We start from the raw sequence: 8,463 nt of genomic DNA on the forward strand, positions 1-8,463 counted from the left end.
AGCAAGCAAAACGTTTTCAAATGGTGAGCAATTGAAACACAAAGTATATTAGAAAATTGCAGAACTTTTCAATTTACATAAAACTGGAAAACCTTTTTAAGCATTATTGTAATATTTCCGTTTTGGTAAAGTACCCCCATTAATGGGTTAAATAAAAAACTGCTTAGTAGGTCATGACTAATATTACGGTAAAGCTTCCTATGAATGGGATTACACAAGTTCTGGAATTCTGATTATTTCCTGTTGAAATTATAAATTGTCACTTTTCTGATTGGCAAGAACGGAACCAACGGGTAAAACAGTCAGAAGTGCGGCTGGCAGAGCCAGGTCTGTAATTTGTACCAGCGCGGCCTTTTCTGAACCAGCCCTTGTGTAAGGGTTACACGCTGGGAGAAAATTATTATGTTAACTAAAATAAATGGCAGGGAAAAAAAAGCAGAAAAGCAAAGCAAGAAATGTAGTAAAGGCAGCGGGAGCCAGATGAGGGATCATAGATGATCATGCCCACAGACATAAGCAAACGATTTCGAGTGGATCTACCCAGGGTCGGGCATCTTTTTGTCATGCCCTTTTGTCTCTGATACGTTTTATCTGCTGTGTTGAATATTTTTCAGCCAGTAGTCAGTTATATCTGAAGTTTATGGTACAAATGGCGGCGGGTTTATTCCAGATTGCGGGTGGGTGGCAGTTTTATCACCATTTTTGCAAAATGCACCAGACGACCCAGGATCCATCCACGGATCGCTGTGTCGCGCTGCGTATTTTGCGGTAATGTAAGTGAATGTGTTTGCATTGTGACCCGCAAGTTTGGATTTCTTGCGACGGTCGCTGCAACTTGCGCTGCCACTTTTAGTTACTGCGATGTGCGCAGCATGACACTGAGATCTATGGACACGTGACCTGTGTCGCGGTAAAAGTCTTCGTGTAGCCCCAGCCTAAGGCATTCTCACTGGTGGCTTATTCGTACAGGCTGCGCTAACAGAAGAGCTTACAAGTTCAAGTTATTTAAAGGAGCACTCCAGGCAAAACGAATATACTGTATTATGCCTAGTGACGGGCTTGAGGGGGCGGAGCATGACAAAGATAGAAGTCAAACACCGCCCCCTCAGACCTTGTACCAGGCATAACACAGTGTATTAGTTTTGCCAGGAGCATTCTTTTAAATATCATGAGGATGTAGGGGTGTCCTTAAATTGGCCTAATCCATTTTAAACTGCAGAATCCCATCTCCCCATCTGTTGAGGTTCATTTGCCTTATACAGGCGGCAGATACCTATATATATATAATGTTTTTATTTTTCTCACTGGTGGTTTCGTTGCTTGAGGTTTATAATCTCCAAGCACTGACATATTGATAAGCTTGCATTTATACACAGCTTCCTATGTGAATGAGCAATGTTGCAGTGTAAAGCATGGCGGAGGGACAGAGCATTATTTGAGCTTGTGATCAGAAAGGAACTGAATTTTAGATTCCCATTTAAAAAAAATGCAGTAAAGCTGACCGCATTTATAAAAAATTAAAATAGCTGTGCTAAAAAGCGGCCAAGACATAACATAACAGGTAAGTACTGCCTAGAAGCGAGACCAGAACTGGACGTCTGCTTTCATTATTTTCTACTTCTCCAACCTGTGGCTCGCCAGCTGTTGCTAAACTGTAACTCCCAGCATGCCTTGACCGCTGCAGGCTTTCAGGATTTGCTGGGAGTTGTAGTTTTGCCACTGATGTAATGTGATATGGAATCATTTCATGGATGTCGTGTTGTGGGCACAGGTTTTTAGCATGCGATATGTGAGATCAGGTCTGTATGTTGTGCAACTGGCAAATAAGTTTGGAATTTTTCAGGTCAAAACAAGCGATGTCACAATATCGACCGGTCATGGGACGGCGAGAAGGAAGATGAGTTTTATTTAGAGATTCCAGGGATTCTCTTCTGGTTCCACTAAAAAGGGGGGAAATGTGTTTGGGGAGAAAACAGGAAATGATGGTTATCCTATTTATGTCTTGTGGGAAAGCTGTAATAGAGTTATAATTCATGGCATTTCCTAGAAGTAGCAGGCTCCGTGTCTTTAATATAATAACAAACAGCATGCTGAATATTGTTTCTATTTTGCATGGCTAAATAACATAGACGTAGCAGAGCTGAGTTTGTCACTTGGCACAACACATCTCAAGTACAAATCAACCTACTGCAAAAGCCTGGTATATTGTACTCCATCCCCCTAGCCCATTTATGAGCTACAGCACCTAGGGCTAGAGTTGGGGACCGACCGGTATCTCCTCTTAGGAGGGACTGCACTACGGTGAGTGACAATGCCTGATCTCTCCAGGAGCGTGAAGATCCGGTGGTGTCACTAGCGCCACCACTGCACAATTATAAATGCATACAGTGGCAAATACATCTCTTCTATATCCTATCTTGCAGCCTCCGATATCTCATACTGTTTCTGACAGGATAACATAGAAATAAGGTGGTCGTACCCATTCCCCTGGAGATAAGTGGTGCCAGATCTGGCAGCCACTTATCCACCTTTTCCTATGCAGTAAACATACAGGTTTATGGAAAAGTCTAAATGTAGCTAAAATATGGCTTTATTTACAACTCACAATTTTTGTAACTCAGCTTTCCTAGAGTCCTGAATGGCAGATCTGCCTAGTTATGCAATGATATATGAGTTGAGGGTATATCACTACATAACTAGGTATATTTGCCATTCTGGAGTCTGGAAAAGCTGGGTGGCAATACTTTCTTACGTTTCCTATAATTAACATGGACTATTTCTACGCAATGAGAGTGGGATTACTGTAATTACTTTCATAGTAGCTACCGTAATATGACTGGTGATCTTAATATCCGTCAGGGGAGGACATTCACTAGGTAATAGCATTCATAAAAGGACGGGTCGGAGGAAAAGCGTAGCAGGAGTAGTCCCGAGACAGAACAGGACGCATTGTTTAAGACACCGGGAACAGCACATCTAGTCACACCGTGTCCGCAATGTCGCAATAATGCAGCCTTGTTTTGTAATATCCTGACTTCAGGGAGCACAATCCCGTATCTATTATCCATTCTTCGCATGCTGTCGCTTGGGGTATAGGTCACCCTGGCACAACTAATAATGGCCTGCCACGAGCGGCACACGTATTTGAGTATTACAAAAATAATTTTGTGTGATTCTCTTTCGTTACTCTTGGCATAGAACACACAAAATACAGTGTTGATAATAAAATGGGGGGATTAAAGGTTATAGCAAAAGAGTGATGAGCCGGGCTAGTCCAGTCAAGAAGCCATAAGGGGGACCCCCGCTTTCCTGGTGGGGATGAAGGTAGGGCATTTAGAAGGTACGGTAAGGGAGAAGTAGGCTAAATTATGGTGTCGGCTACATGGCCAGTGGCACCAGATAGTCTTGGGGGGTATGGTTGGTGAATAATAGGGGCGGATTGGCAGGAAAATCAATTCCGCTAGTTGGGTGTTTGAATGAGGGCTGGGTCTAGGAAAGATTTAAGATTTAATACACATAAGATCAAAGTTGGACGAAATGGCCCTAAATGGGTGGTTGGCAAGTCTATATTCACACTGGCTCCATTTCGAGTCTCAGTTGCGTCAGATTTGACAGGAAGAATATTGCTGCATGCAACGCTTTTTTCCCCGTCAAAACCTTGGAACCCGGCCCCACCCATTGTAAGTCAATGGAGTAAACATAGCCTTATGTTGTCTGCACTTTGGATGGTTGCAAGGCTGGATCGCGGCACTCCACACACACAAAGACGGTGGATCATGAGGCCATGGCATGCAAGCTACAGACTGAGAGGCACGGCAGGGGGCACGCCTTGGGGCAGCTCTTAAATTCGGATGGAACCGGGTAGCCACAAAGGGTGGTTTAGGCAACCAGGGAGTGTTGGTGGGCCCTAAAAGAAAGGGGTCAAGTTAGCGATATAGAAAGAGTGTGTTTAAGGCATCACAAGTATCCTTTATTATTTATTTATTTATTGGGTTTTGGATCAATAATTAGTCCTCCCACTTCTTTTTATTCTTCTGGACTCTTTATGAACACATCTTAATAAGGGTTAATATTCCTTATACAACATAAGGCCTTGTTTATGGAAAAGAGTGCAGACCAGAACTGGAGGTGTTGCCCATAGCAACCAATCAGATCACTTATTTTATTTTCAAACCTCCTCTGGGAAAATAAAAGAAGTGATCTGATTGGTTGCTATGGTCAACACCTCCAGTACTTGTCTGCACTAGTTTTTATGAATCGAGGCCCATAGTATCTGATCATGCGATGTAACGGGTGGAGCTGTGACAACTGCTTGTTGATTTATATGAATGGTTGTCACCAGTGGAAAACGTCCACCTAGGCAACGGGGCAAATGTCCAGGACAAATAAAGCTACAAAGCCGATGAAGTGACCTTGATTGTCATATACGGGTGCTGCGTCTGTGTCCAATAGTCACACAAATGTGGGCTGTCCCATTGTATCAGGCACACCATTTTGGGGTGTGAGGTTGCCAGAGCAACAGGACAACTAGCAATATGGCCCCTAGGGCTGTAGTCTTGTATTTCACAATGCAATTTAACAAAACACTAACACATTTCCACCTGGAACCGGATCCTGGTCACAAAATGACACACACACAGATTGTTTACGTGATGGGAGGTTGGGGTAATTAGAATTTAGGGTGGCATTGCTCTTAAAATATATAAATGGCCTGATTATGCCAGTCTAATGTCTGGGCAATAAGATGAATATCTGATTTGGATCCTCCACAATCGTCAGAAAATGACCACACACACGGTCAGTGTATCCTTCTTCCAGTCCATTTACCATCATCTCTATTAGAGAGAATAATCTGGATGGGGGGGGGGGGGTATTTTTAACCCCATAAATGCTGCAACAGTAGGCCGAATAACTAATTTAAATAGCAATCTGGTCTTCTTATCTCTATAAATTACGATCTAAGATCCACTAATAGCACTAAACTAATGGGTGCAATAGGATCCCCTCGATTACATTTCACCAAAGACTGAGGCAAAAGCAAAATGGCAATGGTTTTGGCACAGTTTCTTTCTTAACCCCTTAATGACCAGACCATTTTGCGCGCTAATGACCAAGGATTATTTTTTGTTTTTTCACGGTCGCATTCCAAGTGTCGTGACTTTTTTTTTATTCCGTCGACATAGCCGTATAAGGGCTTGTTTTTTGCTGGACGAGTTGTATTTTGTAATTGTACCATTTTTAGATGCTTATAATATATCGATTAACTTTTATTAACTTTATTTTAGGAGGGAATTGAAAATAAGCAGCTATTCCAGCATTGATTTTCACGCTATAAATTTACGCCGTTTACTATGCAGCGTAAATAACATGTTAACTTTATTCTATGGGTCGGCATGATTACGGGGATACCAAATATGTAAAGATTTTATATGTTTTCCTACGTTTGCACAATAAAAAGCCTTTTAGAAAAAAATTACTTGTTTTTGCATCGCCGCGTTCCAAGAGCCGTATATTTTTTATTTTTCCGTCAATGTGGACGTATATGTGGGCTTGATTTTTGTGGGGCAAGGTGTAGTTTTCATTAGTACTATTTTGGGGTACATAGGACTTATAGATTAACTTTTTTATTAAAAAATTTTATGGGGGGATTTCGCCGTTGTTTTTTGCGGTTTTTTTGGACGCCGTTGAGCCGGCGGTTTAATTAATGTGTTCATTTTATTGTTCATGTCGTTATGGTCGCGGGGATACCATATATGTGCATGTGTTATTTGTTTTGACTGTAATTTTTTTTATCTTTTTTCTATTCACAAACTTTATTTAACTGCTTTACGTTTTTGTTTTTTTAGTCCCACCAGGGGACTTCACTATGCGATCTATATAATGCTATATAAGCATATATAATGCTTTGGTATACTTAGGCAATAATGCTTTGGTATACTATCAGTTCAAAACTGACAGGCAATCTATTTGGCCATGCTTCCAGCATGGCCTAACAGGCATTTGCTGAATCAGACCTGGGGGCCTTTGTTAGGCCCCTGGCTGCCATGGAAACCCGACGGTGCTCCGCGATTTCTTTGCGGGGGCGCCGATGGGGTGACAGAGGGAGCTCCATTTACTGGGTTAAACTGCCGAAATCGGAGCGTGCCTCGATTACAGCAGGAGCCAGGCTGTGTATAACAGCCGTGCTCCTGCCGCTGATCGCGTGGGTACACTGGCAGTACCTGCGCGATCAGAGGACGGATATATCAGTCCTTTTGCGTGAATTAACGCCTGCACAGGACGGATATATCCGTCCTTCGTCGTAAAGGGGTTAAAGGATCACTCCAGGCAAAACGGATACATTGTGTTATGTCTAGGGAAGGGTCTAAGACGTCGGTGCATGACACGGACTCTTTATTTGGTATGCTTCATAGAAATGTGTCAAGGACCACCCCCTCAGGCCCTGCACATGGTCCTGGTTCTTGGCATGCAGTACATAGAATGGAGCCCCCCATAGCAAAGATCGTACTGGACCCCTCATTATGGTATCAGTTATTGTACCCAAGACAGGAGGGTCAAGACCCTGGTGCCAATTCCCCACCCCCTTTTTTGGCTAACATTGCAGTTCTCCTTTAGTGGGGAGTTCTGCACAGGTACTCCGCACTCAATTGCAATGGGGATGGGAATAATCAGTGCTGGGCCCCCATGTCCAAGGGCCCCAGAGCAGCTGCATTGTCTGCCTCTATGGTACGCAATCCCTTTGCGGTTGTCATAAGCTGAGGATGTGCTGTTTAATATCACGTTATTTGTTGTATTCATTTCTTTTGTTGTCCTATTTTTCAGATCTACTTCTGAATGTCGTCTTGAAGGGTGTGCATAGAGATGTGAGAGCTGGGCCATTTCCATGGAGATTCGCCTGTCACATATTGGGCTCTGAAGTTCTACAGCTGTTATATATTTGGGTTCTGCAACTGCTGGTAAGCGGTGTCTCATCTTCCTTTTAGTCATGTTTGCCACTTGATGTATTGTAAATGGAAATATAACCGTTTCCTCATTATCAGCTCTGGACACAGGGGCATCTGTTCTAAACAGTGGATCATTTCCTTTGATTACAGTGGATGCGTTGCTATTCTTTCTTTTTCCTGTGGAGGCGCTGCAGGCAAAGACTTTTAGGGCCAATGCTAACCGGCGTATTGCACGGATCCGTATTATGAATCTGGGAGAAAAATGTTTGTGATATATTCGGTCTAGGGGAGAATACAGTGCCTCACAGAGGCACCTTACCAGGCACAAGGGGTGTCTACAGCTACATCGTAAAGACCATACACGTTCCGTGAACACAGCTTGGACATGTGCAATAATCACCCAGACCACCCACATAACAAACAATTATTGGATACTGAATTGACCAGTGTTGTATACACCATGCCAGACAACATAGTTCAGCTTGGAGGGTATAATGGCACCTGTGGGACAAGAATGTAAGGTTATGCACTTTGGCTGAGAATTTTAGTAATTTTAGTAAAACTAGTACTGAAAAAGACTTGGGGATATTGGTTTACAATAAACTTAACTTTAGCAACCAGTGCCAGGCAGCTGATGCCAAGGCAAATAAAATCATGGAATGCATGAAAATAGGCCTAGATGCTGGTGACAAGAACATAGTTTTGCCGCTATACAAATCACTAGCAAGACCACACATGGGATATAGTGTAAAATTATGGGCACCTGTGTATAAAGACAAGGCTGAACTAGTGCGGCTGCAAAGAAGGGTGATTAAGGGAATGGGTGCATTGCAGGATCAAGAAAGGTTATCAAACTTGGGTCTATTCAGTTTAGAAAAAAGACATCTTAGGGGCGATCTAATTACAATGTACAAATATATGATTAGACAGTACAGAGAGCTGTCTAATGATCTTTTTATACCTAGGCCTGTAACAACAAGTAGGGGGTATTCTTTATGGCAAGAGGAAAAAAGGTTTCACCATCATCATAGATGGGGATTCTTTACTGTAAGAGCAGTGAGGATATGGAACTCTCTACCAAAAGATGTTGTGAGAAGGTTCTAGATGTCTTTTTTTGAAAAATATAATATTACAAGCTATGGGTACTAGATTCTGGTGATAGGACGTTGATCCAGGGATTTACTCCGATTGGCATATTTGGAATCGGGAAGGATTTTTTTCCCCCTAATATGAGGCAATTGGCATCCACCTTATGAGGGTTTTTGCCTAACTCTGGATCAACTCAGTAGGATTATAAATTGGACTTGATGGACCTGTGTCAATGACGGTCCTATATCGAGCGCCATCCCTGAACTTAAGTATAGCATGTAGGGATTTTCATTTTGAAGTCCCCCAATAAGCTGTATTCTAACTTTAATGATATCTCTTTCATTTCCATTTTGACAGGTATCTAGCCAAATTTCACTTCGAGATGTCACCTGCTTTATTAAAGGACCCGTAAAGTGAACTTAGGTAAGAC

This window comes from Rhinoderma darwinii, chromosome 8 (assembly GCF_050947455.1).
Source record: "Rhinoderma darwinii isolate aRhiDar2 chromosome 8, aRhiDar2.hap1, whole genome shotgun sequence".
NCBI classification, from domain to species: domain Eukaryota; kingdom Metazoa; phylum Chordata; class Amphibia; order Anura; family Rhinodermatidae; genus Rhinoderma; species Rhinoderma darwinii.